This window comes from Mus caroli, unplaced genomic scaffold (assembly GCF_978045245.1).
Source record: "Mus caroli unplaced genomic scaffold, Mus_caroli_1 scaffold_3, whole genome shotgun sequence".
NCBI lineage: Eukaryota > Metazoa > Chordata > Mammalia > Rodentia > Muridae > Mus > Mus caroli.
The window spans coordinates 134,241,398-134,255,760 of NW_028227258.1; the positions used below are offsets into that span (position 1 = coordinate 134,241,398).

Consider the following 14,363-nt stretch of genomic DNA (forward strand, 5'->3'; position numbering starts at 1 on the left):
TTTGCAAGTGTGCGTGCACACATACACACGCGCGTGTGTGTGCACACACACACATGCACACACACACACACACACCACACACACATGCACACACACACACGCCACACACACACACATACATACATGCAATGAAGAAGGAAAAGATCTGTTAGCATGTGTATACAGAAGATCAAAATAGGCAGCCAGGCAGTGGTGGCACACTCCTTTAATCCCAGCACTTGGGAGGCAGAGGCAGGCAGATTTCTGAGTTCATGGCCAGCCTGATCTACAGAGTGAGTTCCAGGACAGCCAGGGTGGTAGAGAGAAACCCTGTCTCGGAAAAAAACAAACAACCCAAAATAGGCACAGATAAGGAAAAGCATTTGAGCCGTTAAAAACATAGACGTATTTCCATTGGTTATCACGACAGTGTTAAATGCTGCTGCATTTGGGTATGTTCACAATGGCAAATCAATCTCAAAATCCTTCACACAATGTAAAAAATATGAAGTCTTAACTATTTATGATACATGGAAAATAAGACCAAATAGCGAAAATAAGAACCTGCACCCTAGCTCAGGATTGCCATCTGAGTTTATAATTACAGCAGCATCCTTTTGTCGGGTACCAGAAATGAGGAAATACTGACTGACTTGATTCCACCCTGTATCTGTGACTACTTGGCAATTAAACACTAACATGTGACATGTTGACTTCACTGAGATGAACCACAGTCCCAAAGTGCCCTTTCTTATGTGTGTCTCTAGTTGGGGTCAGCTGTTGTGACACTATCTCATCAGTGCTGAAGCACAGAAGGAAGCAGCAACCATTTTATGGCCTGTGCATGCACACATGTACACACACACATGCACTGTGTGTGCCCTTGCTAGCTACCAACTTTGATGCTGAGACAGGATTTGTAGATTCCGTTGAGGGTGATTGGTCAACAGGATGCTTCCCCTGGACAGGATTGCAGTTATCCATTGAAAGTGCTTAGGAACTCCACACTTCAGAAACTCCATACCTCTGCCCCTGCCCCTGCCCCTGCCCCTGCCCCTGCCCCTGCCCCTGCCCCTGCCCCTGCCCCTGCCCCTGCCCCTGCCCCTGCCCCTGCCCCTGCCCCTGCTCATGGTGGTTCTGTTTGTACTACCTGTTTCTGATGAATGAGCCATAGCCCTGAAGTAAGCTCCTAAATCCGTGTAATTTACTAACTCCACATATCTGGCAAACTTGACTAGTTTCTGAGGCAAGGATTTTACTGGTAAGAGGATACAGAGGAAGGATTTCACGATGTGGATTCATTCAGAGAGTCATCAAAGGTTCCCTTTTAGAAGGCATTTTCCTGAGGATGTAGCTATAATGGCCAACTTTTGAAAACAAGGTTCATTAGAGCTAAGAGATTCAGAGTGTGGCTAGGTGCGGTGGCTGAGGTGACGAGGCTCCAGCTACTGAGTTGTGCCTGAGAGGGTTTGAATAACGAGGCCGGTCCTTCTCAGGGAGACAAAACCTTCTCTCCCCTTTCCTTCATTCTTTGCACACAATGTGAATAGGACATGCCATGCATTTTCTCTGACAGAGACCACGTCTTGGAGATGTCACATTGGAGAGCTGCAGAGAGGCAGAGGTCACTTTGGTACTCAGCACGTCAACTCTCATGGACATGCATCTAACCCACTTTTGCAAAGCGCTGCCTTGGGATCTGTGATCCTCCGCAAAGCACAGCTTCTGAGTGCCTTTCTCTCACTTTCCCCTCTTCTTAGTAGCAGCCTTCCCCATTTAAGTTGCTGTCTTATCAGGAACAGCAATGTTAACCTTCACTGCTATGCACAGAGGACATGCTAAATGTTTAAGGGTATAAGAGTAGACACAGAGCCCCAGCAAAAGCCCATCTTTAGTTTTCCATGCTTCTAGGCTTTGGCAAGAGAATATGAGAAAAGTTTTTACCGTCTGCAATAAATGCCTTTAAAAAGCCACAAACTTTAATTCCCATGGAATGGAATTTCATACGCAAGCCTGTGGTTATATCCAAACTCACTCATTGAACAGATCTGTGCTGTAGAAAATGTACTCTGCTCTATCTCCAGATAAGGTTCTGCCTTTTTCATGTTACATTAATGGTCATCTTATTTCCTAGACCAGCAATTTCCCATATGTCCGAGGCATGCTATTAAATGCATTTAGTTATTCTATGTGTGCGTGTGTGTGTGTGTGTGTCTGTGTGTCTGTGTGTGTGATAGAATTACCATGGAGACCAGAAAACAACTCATGAGAGTCAGTTCTCCCCTTCTACCACGTAGGTTCCAAGAACTAAACTCAAGTCATCAGGTTCGGTGGCATACACCTTTGTCGTCCGAGTCTCATGTCTCTCCGGCGTGCTTCTTGCTGAGTGCCAACCCAACCATGTAGCCATGGAGAAACCTATCAGTCGGCTCAGCAATCTCTTTAGATCCCTGGTAACATAACCACCAAGAGTGATGGACACACATTCTGGGCCAGCATGAGATCTAGCATCTCACTAAATTACTGTGAACCTGCCTGAGCATCAGGCAGGACACAGGCGAGAGGGAAAGCATCAGGCAGTGACTGAGGGGGAAACGCATGCATGACTCATACGGAGGAGACCTGAAGAGACATCACACAGGAGAGCAGGGACACGTCTCAGGCCTGCAGTTCACATTGACACATCTGTTCCTGGGGCTGACTACAAAAGGCCGGATCAAAGTATTGACAAGGTACAGAGGTGTCAAATGTCTTCTTGTCCACAGGCCGTTCCCCATATCGCAGTGAATCTGATCCCTCTTCAGAGGCAAGAGGGAGGGGTTCATAGATTGTGATCCCAGCTCTGAATAGATGAACTTGGGAAACTGCTCTGGAGCACAATGGCTCTGCCTGTTCCCAGCCTGGGTCACAATGCTGGGCCCAGGCTCTTTGTTTGTGTTGCTTCCTTCCTTTCACAGCTCCCCTCAGCGGGGGTCCAGGCTGGTGAGTTCTGGGCTTCTTTGCCAACACCCTCCCGTAAACTCTGATGTTGCTTAGGGTTCTTCTATCTCCTTTAGGTCTCTTGTCATTCCCACAGCAAGGGGAGTCTAGGAGACATTTGTAAACTTACACAAAGCTTCCCTCTTCCAAACCCCATCATGCCTCTGTTCTCTCTCCTAGATACTCGGACCCTCTGAATTCCCACAGGCATCTATTCCATCAAGTTCAAGTCAAATACTGTCTTGAATCTCAAAGTAGTCCTCTCTATTCGGCCTATGCCTCAGCCTGAGTTGTGTTCTGATTTTAGCTGCTGGCCCCACCATGCAACCAGGGGCTATGCCCCTCATTTTTAGCTCCTCTTCTCTATTTCATCTATGAAGTATAGTAATGTTCGGACAACCCAAACAAACTTATAGGAGCAAGAATGGATCTGGGACTCTGGTCAGCAGTCTGCCCACGGAGAGGAGACTCAAACCCAGAGCCTCCACAAATCTATAGGAGGATGAGAGGCTTTGTGCTTCTAAGTACAGACTACAGCAGCCACAGCAGCAAAAGGACAGAGGAAGAATTAGGAATGGCTGCCTCTCCCCAGGCTGGTGTGAGTCACAGACAAACAAACCCAACACCTCCAGGCTTCTGTCAACATAGGGAACGAAGAACGTGCTGCAGAGTGCATACAGAACGCCAGCATCATTCTAGAGTCTGCTCACCTATAGGCTCACACCTGAGACCACAAGTGCTGACATCTGACCAGCTACAGGTCATGCTGGTCACCAACCACAGAACAAAGCAAAAGACTGTGAATGGGGTGGTGCTCTAAAACCGTCTAAGATGGACAGAACCAAGGCATCACCAAGGATACACAGAGGAGAGGGTTATTAAAGGCTCCATGTGGGCAACATTCTGGTGCAAGTCACAGCTACTTGGGAAGCTAAGGCAGGAGCATAACAAACTTGAGATCAGAGCGGGCTATGCAATGAGACCTATCTCAATGACAAATTAAAGTTCAAGAGGAATATAGAGGCATTTGCCTGAAATCCTAGAGGCTAGAGGCAGGAAGATCAAGTTCAAGTAACTTACATTAAGCAATAGAATAATCAAAAATTGTCTGGGATTTATGATTTTACACCTCAAGTCCTCTGCTCACCAGGGCACTTTCATCTGCTTGTCAGTGTGGAGATGCTATGTGCTGTGCTGCTGCGTCTCCTCACGGTCCCATCAGCTGAACTTATCCACATGGGAAAACACTGTACATCACAGCTGATTTTTGCTGTAAGTCCTGACAAAGTGATGGGTAGAAATGTTGACTGGATGGATATGTGGTACTCGCCATTGTCACACTGTGAATGAACAACCAAGAGGGGTATCCTTCTAGCAAACTATCTGATTCAAAACCAGGATGCTTAATGGAGAAGTGGGTTCAGAGCTGTGCCTGCCTTCACATTTGTTTCATCCTTATGCTAAGAAGGAATCAGGACCAATTGTTAACATCACACTGACTATGGATACAGGAGTTCAGTAAAACCCAAACGGAGGTGACCTTGAGCTCCTGCCTGTGTCTCCCAAGCCCATGGGCCCATTCCAGCCAGAATGCCTGGCTGGAGATACCTGAAGTGTCATTAGCTAAGGGGAGCTGGGTCCCTGTGGGCCTTCTGAGTATGAGACAGCTCCACTCTGTTGGATCTGGCTGAAAGAACTTCGCCATGGTATTGAAATGGAAGCTGTAGGAATCAGGGGGTCGTTTCCTTCATATGTTCATTTGTTCTTCTCATTCTGCACACTGCAAATGTGAGCACTGTTTAGCAAGTGGGCCAGGCTATTTTCCACATAATTAGGGTGACTATTTCATAATCTCTTTCTGCTCTCACATCCCAATCATATAATGTATGGTATATACATGCATAGACTATTTGCTCTTTCCACTGAGATATGATTTTGGTGGCAGTGGTAGTCCTGAGTTTGAACCCAGCTCTACCACTGAATTAAAGCCCCAGTACCTACAAACTCTTTCTGAATAAGAAACAGCTCTTTCTCAATTTGTTCTCCACTGCACTAGTCAAAAATACTTATGAAATCTTGTCAGTGAGCACTCAAAAGGTAAAGGCTGAAGGATCTCTGAGTTCAAGGCCAGACTGGTCTACAGTGAGTTCCAAAGTAGACAGAGTTGCACAGAGAAACCCTGGTCTCAAAAAAAAAAAAAAAAAAAAAAAAAAAAGCTGGGTGTGGCAGCACATGCCTTTATTTCCAGCACTCAGGAAGCAAAGACAGGATGGGATGATCTCTGTGAATTTTGAGACTAGCCTGGTCTACATAGGGAGATCTAGGACTCCATAGAGAGTGAGAGCCAGCCTCAAAACAAAATCAACAAACAATGTGTAGTGTCAGCAATGTTTGGAGAATCAGATTCAATTGTTGAGTAAAAGTGAGGTCTTACCTCGTCTTCAGAGAGCAACAAAGCATCTCTGGCAACAAGGAGCCACAGTGGAAATGGCTGCTGCTCATCTTGGAGGTACAAGGAAGAATCATTTAGTTCCATAGAGTCTCAAGACCAGAGTGGAGAGATTTGTCGACACATCACCGGAGCCAGAAGCAGACGCTCATAGAAAGGGCACTCAGCTCTGCCTTAAGTCAGTGTTGAAAACCTTGGGCCAGGCCTTTCCACTTTGAACTGCAACTTCCTCTTTTGTAATACAGAGGTTGTAGAAAATGACAGAATCCTATAATTTCCCAAACACTCTAAAGAACTGGAATTCTTGAAAGCAGGGCTGGAGAGACAGCTTAATGGTTACAGTATGTCCTGCTCTTAGAGTCTGGTTCCCAGTGTCAGCCAGCTCACAACTGCCTGTAAATCCAGTTCTAGGAGATCCAACGCCTTCTTCTGTCCTTTGTGGGCAAGTGGTACACATATATACATGCACTAAACACTTGTACATATAAAATAAAAATGAATTGATAATAATAGCAATAATAGAATATTAAAAGACTCCCAAGCTGAAGGGCTAGCATTTGCAAACTGTCATTGATAGCAGGTATAATATAATAAGTAAGGCGGGGGCAGGTAGAAGCTTTATTCAGAAGGCAGCTTCTGCTCTTATAATGGCCTTGTCCCCACCTGTGTCAGAGAGTTATGACAGGTGCCTTATAAAGAATACTACCAAGAAACAGAGTGAAGGACCAAGGGGAATGATCAAGGATGGAGGCCCAGTCCACAGAAGGAAGATGGCTGAGGCTGGAGGCAGCTGCTGGAACCCTGGAGACCTCTGGGAAGCTCTCTAGAACAGCTCCCCTAGAGAAGGAAAGGGAGCAGCTATGTTGTCCCATTGATTAAAGGTGGCCCCATTTCTATGGAGGGGAGTCCCTCAGTGATACATCAGAAGCACTGTATGTGACTACTAGGACTTTTCATAGAACTGGCTACTAGCAAGGGTGAGGATCAAGGGGAAATTTAAGAAGATTTGAAGGCACACATAAAGGAAAGTTACTTTGATGGAGTTTGGGAGGTTTGGTGTGGGGGGGTTGTTTGTTTTGTTTTTTTGAGGCAGTGTCTCATGTAGCCCAGGTTGGCCTTGAACTTACCATATAGCCCAAGCTGGTACCTTTAACATCTGATTCTCTTGCGACTACTTCCCAAATGCTAGGGTTTCAGGAGTGTGCCACTGCACCTGTTTTACACAGTGCTAGGGACAGACTACATGGCTCTTCTGAAATCTCTTTCTTGCCAAGCCAACGGGTATGATGCTGGAGCTGGTCATAAGCACAGCTATGCCTATGCTTGCTCACAGACTCCAAAACCCAGAACACCTTAGCATAAAATTCCAGCTGTCAGGACTGGAGTGACAGCTGAGCAGTTCAGAGCATCTGCTGTTCTTCCAGAGGACTGGAATTCAGTCCAGCAACTCACAATAACCTGTAACTACAGCTCCAGGTGATCTGATATCTTCTTCTGGCCTCTGTAGGTACCTGAACACATGAGATGTGCACATGTATACACACACACACACACACACACACACACACTTGATTTTTTTAAATCCCTGTTCCTCCATTCTCAACTTCATCTGCCTAGTGGCTCCATCAATAGAAGCAAACCTGCACCCCAATTTTGTATACTCTCCCCCTTCCATGGGTATTCCTCACCCTCCTTTCTGAAAGAGCTGTCATCCCCTAAAAATGCTTGCCTTTGAGGCCTACTTGACAGCTCTCTTCCGTCAAAGCTGCTATCTATGCAATATCTGCTTATCTTTGAGCCCACTTCCCCATACCCTGCTCCCCTGCAGGTCTTCAGAACTTAACTCAGAGCATTTACTCTTTGGATCATGGTTAGTGTTATATCAACTTAGCCATCTTATCAGTGACTCTCACATTGTAGTCCCCAGAAATGCAGGTTCTCTGCCCAGATACTCTAGAACCATGGGTAATTCATCCCAGAGGCAAGGGTGAATCACAACAGCACTAGCTGAATTTCCAGATTAGCTGGGGTCATACTAATTTAGCTGCAAACCTAAAGCTAGAAATCCAATTATCCCAGCTACAAACCAGCATTATCTTGCCCACAGTTTTGTTTGTTTGATTGGTTGTTTTAGACAGGGTCTCACTATGTATCTCTGACTGTCCTGGAACTCCATACGTAGACAAGGCTGAACTGAAACTCTAAGAGCTCTGCCAGCATCTGCCTCCTGAGTGCAAAAACAAAAACTGTACACCACCATACCAGGCTGTAATTTCTAAAACTGATTTTGGATGAACTGAATATATGAATAGACTGAACTAGAGAGTGACAGATTGTACAATTACTAAAGATGGTCATTGTCCACTAGTGACTTCCAAAGAATGAACTACCTGATTTGGCCAGTAGCCTTATGAGAGATGCCCTTCTTGTCTGAATGGAGACACTGCAAGAATTGAAGAATAATCAGCCACTGATTATTCTTGATCTTCAGACTTCTCAAAGCATTCACTATAAAAAAATTTTTTTAGCCGGGCGTGGTGGCGCACGCCTTTAATCCCAGCACTTGGGAGGCAGAGGCAGATGGATTTCTGAGTTCAAGGCCAGCCTGGTCTACAAAGTGAGTTCCAGGACAGCCAGAGCTATACAGAGAAACCCTGTCTCGAAAACAACAACAAACAACAAACAAACAAACAAAAAGAATAAATAAATAAATATAATTTTTTTAAAAAAGTAAATAGTGTTCCTAGAAGAATTTTAGAGATAAACTCAGGTTGTCTTTTTGTTTTTATATATTATTATTGTAATTGTTGTTGTTGTGTAATTGTTGTTGTTGTTGTATATAAGCAGGGGATGGAGTGGGAAGAGAGAGAGAATAATACCATGGTGGTGGTTTGGGGGAGGATCAACGCACAACCCCCACCGCCTATCCCTGAGAGCTGTTTACCTCCTACTACCGTCAGATCCAAGGATTGAACTCAAGTCATCAAGCTTGTAAAAAGCAAGCACCGTTACCCACAAAGTCATCTACTGGCCCTATACCTGATTTCTTGAGATAGGATATTATGCTTCAAAGTAGTAATTGAGGTTGGCCTTGAACTTGAAATACCCCAGCCTCTTCCTCCGGAGTGCTGCTGTCACAGGAATTGACTACCTTAACTGAACCAGGCTACCAAGGCTAGTAAGGTGACTCTACAGTTAAGAGCACTTGCTGCTCTCTCCAAAAGATGCCAGTTCAAGTCCCATTACCCATACAGAGGCTCACAACTGTCTGTAATTACATTTCCAAGGGATCCAATACCCTGTTCTGACCTCCACAGGCACCAGGCTTGGTATACAGGCACACGGTACACAGATGTACATGCAGGCAAAACACCAATTCACATAATTTCTTAAAATTAAGTACATACAATATGGATATCTTTTTAAAATGTTTTTAAGTTGCATTTAATTATCTAGCTAGCTCCTATGTGGGAACCATGGCATGTATGTGGAGGTCAACATACAGTTTTCAGAAGTCAGTTTTATTCTTCCACAGTTTTATTCTTCCACCATGCGGGGCCTAGGGACCAACGTGAGGTGACCAGACTTGGTGGCAGGTGCCTTTGCCTGATGCGTCATCTCCATGATCCTATATCTTTCACTTGAATGTGTATTTTTTTGACCAAAGTGAGGGTTAATATTGATGATCAATTTGACAGGATCTCTAAAATCAGGCAGGACAAACACCTCTAGGCATGCTTGGATTTTGTTAATCCCTAGGAAAGCCCCACCCCCACCCCCAATATGGGTGGCTCCTGTCCATTGGCTGGAGTCCCAAACTACATGAAAAAAGGAGAAAGTAAGATGAGCCCTAATGTCTCTCATGCTGTGCCTCCTGGCTGTGGACACAATAAACCCAGCTGCCACAGTGACCCCCCCCCCCAAATGACAGCCTCAAACTAAATGGTACCCTCAAACTAAACTAAACTCCTCCTTCCTTAAGTTCCTTTGTCAGACATTCTGTCCCACCAACAGGAAAGGCAACAGTGCATGCCAGTGTCTTACTACTGGGAAAGGGGTTACCATGCATCACCGTGAATAAGGTTTTTAAACTTCTCGTTTATTCTGGGTCCCTTATGTAAAGTGTACTGAAGCCGGCTAAATTTATTCGTCTTCCTTCCATTGTTAGACTATTTGAGAAACTTATTGCTTCTTAATTGCCATCCTTCCTCAAATGTGTCAGAAGGCCGTCATTTTCCATGACTCATTTGTCAGACAACAGATAAATATAAACATCATTGATTCCTGAAAGAGACTTTAAAACTAAGGAAGACACTCTCGGGCCATGAAATCCAGATAACACAAGCAACACTGGCCCCTCACATCATCAGAATGCTAGGAAATGGAGCTGGACAGAAACAAAGTAAACAGATCCAAATGCTGTAGAAGATGATATGGAGATAAATAAGGATCCAGTGCCCAGGTATCAAAGTCAAGTAAACATCTCCACCCAGACCTGTGCCATTAGGCAATGGGCTGACATTTTACCATCAGCATCTATCTGGGGAACAACTCCAGGCCTATCCTCTGAGAGGAAGAAGATCCAGGGTGTCTGAGGAGCTCAAGAGCCAGGTCAGGGCCTGAAGAGCTGGGTCAGCTACAGACCTTACTGGAGCTTTGATGCCATCTTGCTCCCTATCCACTCTGAGGGCTGTAGCCACAGGGACCATAGACCAGATGAAGCCCAGGCATTTAAATACAACTTTTGACCTCCTCCTGGACCAATTTAGTTTATGTGCTATGACAAAGAAATAAGATAACATTCATTACTTCTAGAAGATGGGATGAAGTTCAGTTGGTAGAGTGCTTGCCAAGAGTACACAAAGCTTTGAGTTCAATCTCCGATCCACACAAGCCAGGTATGAAGAGAATACCCATGTAGTGCTAGCACTGTGGGGCGTAAAGCGGGAAGATCAGAAGTTCAAGGTCATTACTCATGACATAACAAGTTCAAGGTCATCCAGAGTCTCATAAGACCATAATAATTAATGATACTGGAAATAACAAAAGTAATCACAGCTAAAGTATTCCTACTCACCAAACACATGGCCATCTTGTTTACAGAAGACTCAGACACTCCCTGAGTCCTTGGGCCTAGGAAGAAGTCATCAATGATATTAGGAAATAACTTGGGAGCTGGAGAGATGACTCAGCAGTTAAAAACATTGACTGCTCTTCCAGAGGTCCTGAGTTCAATTCCCAACAACCGTGGCTCATAACCATCTGTAATGAGATCTGATGTCCCCTTCTGATGTGTCTGAAGATAGCATATAAATGAAATAAATAAAATAAATCTTTTTTTGAAAGAAAGAAAGAAAGAAAGAAAGAAAGAAAGAAAGAAAGAAAGAAAGGAAGGAAGGAAGAAAGGAAGAAGGAAAGAAAGAATATTTTAACAGGAGTAAGTGATATTGCTTAGTGGTAGAAATCTTGCCTCCCTGAATTTCACCCCAACACACACACACACACACACACACACACACACACAAGAATTCAAATAAAATGGTTTAACAGTATGAGATAACTAAGTAAGATAATCCTAGATAGTATCCCAGAGCATAAGATAAATGACATTAGTTCATATCCTTTAAATAATTGAATAAATAAATAAGTGACTTCAAGAGACAAATCTCTTATGCACAAAAATTCTAAACTCCAGTAGCTACTCACCTAAGAAGCCTCTAATAACTCCTTGCCCCAAATAGGACTGCTCTCACAAGCTGTGTAGACTTGACATGAAAACAAGAGCTCCGCAATAGAAATAGCTACAGACCCTTCTTCAGGCAGGCAATCAAGGCAATAGCACTCATAAGTCAGTCTGACCATGTGCCTCTTGTTATGAAGTCAAAGGAATGGCATTTCACCTCTGTGGTTTCCTTCCCCAAACCTGTAATCCCAGTCTGTTCATAAGAAATCATCAAGAAACCCAAATGATGGACATTCAGCCAGACACCTCGTCTAAGACTCTTCAAAACTGCCAAGGTCATCAGGACCAAGGAAGTCTGAGACAAGAGAGCCCCAGGCACAAAAGAAGGTTATAGTTATACTACATCGCAAATTGTGAGGTGGCGTCGTACATAAGATACAAGCATTGGAAAATCCAATTAGGAGCAAATAATGAACGGTGAATAAAGCTTTAGTTACTAATAAGATACAAATGTACCTGTTGTGGATGGGCCTGGTGCTGTTTGTATTTTGATGCTAATTCCTCTCTCCTGGGAGGGGCTATAGACAAGGAGTGAGTCACTGTTCTCAGGTGACTTCTAATACCCCAATGAATAAAGAAGCCAATCACTGGGCGAGTAAGAGGAACTTTGGGGTTGGATGGAGAAGAGAGGAAGCAGGAGAGAGTTAGGTCCTTTTGGATGGAGATAGCATGAGGACAAGATGTAGCTATGAGTGTCTCCTGGTTTCAAAGGTGGACCCGTTAGGATTTGCCACCAGAGGTTTTAGATTTAATAAAGTTTACAAGATTAGGATTTTAGTTGCTGAGCCCAGTGATTGAGTTACTATCGTTTCTGAACTAAGTGTGTATATTATTTTCCTTCACACAGAGGCTTGACCTGGTTCAAGAGAGAAAGGTATGGCGCAAAGCTTGGGTTTGCCTGAGGTGCACCACAAAGGCCATCGGGAATTTGAAGCAGAGGGTTGGCGTGGTAGTAACTGCCTGTAGGAACTTAGTGAGCTTGGTGGAGAGATTTTGGAGCACTGAGTCAGAGTCTCCATGAGATAAAACAAGTTGGCCATTTCCCACCAATGTGTGGCTGGCCAACCCTCTGGGTCAGAGAGTAGCAGGGCATAATGCGTGAAGGTTCCTTTTTTATTGTTGTTTGTTTGTTTTTTGAGACAGGGTTTCTCTGTATAGCCCTGGCTGTCCTGGAACTCACTTTGTAGACCAGGCTGGCCTTGAACTCAAAAATCCACCTGCCTCTGCCTCCCAAGTGCTGGGATTAAAGGCGTGTCCCACCATGCCCGGCTGAAGGTTCCTTTTTTAATATTTTCTGCAACATGCACTATGTACCAAAGTACAGCTTTAGTAACAGAGGGGCTATGCAATGTGTGGCCAATACAATTCTTCAACCATGTATCCAGAAAAGCCAAAAGGTTCACACCTCCTGGTGTTCTTTTGGAGGGACATTCCACCTCTATAACTTGTCTGTAAATCTAAAGCAAACACAATTTTAATGTATATAAATTGTATTTAAAAATAATTTACATAGTATTATTGTGTGCATGAGGTCTCACTTTCCTGTAACCTGGAATAGGCGATAATCCCACTCACGAGGAGAGCCATCACCTCCCAAAGATACCACTAGTTCATGCCACCATAGCCCTGAGGATGGGGATGTCAACACATCAGTTTTAGGGAAAAATAAATATTGACACAATAATATTGTTTGAAAGCAACAAAATCACTATCAGGTCAAACAAAATGGCAGCCCACTTCAGAGGATCTACACAGTCAGTCAGTCCTTCTTCCAATGGATGCATGCAGGTGTGTCCAGCCTTCCGCTGTCACAGCACTGTCACAGTGTCAACAGCTACAAACTCCCCTACTGAGAACTGCCCCAACCAGTTAGAAAAACCATTCCTGTTTCCAGTAATTTCACATTATTTGTGTTGGACTGAATGCATAGCCATTCTCAGCCACATGTAGCCCAACACAAGACATACATGCAAGTTCTAGACTGTCTTAGACTTGGTAGCATCTAATCTTGGCACCAAACACTGTGCTTGGCAGAGTCCCCAATGCCAGCATGAGCAGGGACCGCCATGAATACAGGATAAAGGCTTTCACTGTAACCTATTAACCTTGCTAGCAATAGATCTGCAGAAATGGCCTCGTTATTAGACAACCCTATCTTATTTCTTTCATTGAGGGTGAGTCAGGACACACACCCCAACACATATTTCTAGGCTCCTGATAGTTCATAAAGTGAGAGATGCCCTCCTAGTCCGAAGCATCGCAGCAGCAGCAACAACAACAATAACAACTGCTAGAATACAAAAAAAGAAAAGGTTTCCTAATCTGTCACATTTACTTCACACTGCTTTCATTTGCTCAAACCATTCCATCACAGATGACTCACCCACGGGACAAATAGATGCGACTGAATCAAATCCTTATGAGCCTTCAGTCAATGAAAAGTGACATTCACAGAGAAAGTTCCAGGTTTCCTTTCTTGTTTATTGACAGTAGTACTTGTTCTAAATTGCAGCGGTATCTCAGCACTGAGCATCTAAGAAGGTAGAGAAGATGAGAGAAACAGATGAGTGGCTTGGAAAGCCAGGGTTAAGACCGACATTGGACACATTTAATAACATGCAGGCAGGTTCATCTAACAAGTACCAAATGAACACCTACTAAGCAGCAGGCACACACCTGCTCTCATGGAGCCCAAGTTCTTGTGTAGAAATGGCTGGCATTGAAATGTCCCAAAGCAAAAGGCTAAAATCAGGGGAGGCCATGGACAGATTAATGTGGATAAGACAGGAGGCAGCTTTCAGTGTCCAGGGACACAACATTTCACCATTTTGTCATTGACTTAGAAGATGAAAAGGCAAGCCATGAAGACAACTGGGGGAGAGATGCCCCAGTCAGCACAAGGTACAAGCTGACAAACACTCCTGGCCATCCCAGTGGAATGGCAGAAGGTTATACTACATCGCAGGTTGTAATGTGCCATCCTAGATAGGATACATAGCTGCATTGCTACAAAGTCAAAATCAGCTTCTGTCCAGCACAGGCAGAAGGGACTGTAAACCCTGCACTCCTGCCTCCCCAGCTAATCCTCACTTATTTATGGCACAGAACTGGAACCTTAGGGAGGCAGGTATGCTCCAAAGAAGAACGTGTGAGGGGCAAGGCCTGGCATTAGTAATGAGGCAATACATAAAACAATAGCTTCTTGTTAGTTTC

The 14,363-nt window shown here is 44.4% G+C and overlaps 1 protein-coding gene across 1 annotated transcript in view; it reads right to left on the reverse strand.

The window, feature by feature from the left end:
- Nucleotides 1–14,363, reverse strand: part of Pld1 (phospholipase D1) — a 191,949-nt gene that overhangs the window by 164,703 nt on the left and 12,883 nt on the right. Inside the window, exon 2 of the mRNA XM_029475235.2 lies at nucleotides 13,534–13,683. The gene's annotated coding sequence lies outside the window, so the exon portion shown is untranslated. The remainder of the gene's footprint in view (nucleotides 1–13,533; nucleotides 13,684–14,363) is intronic.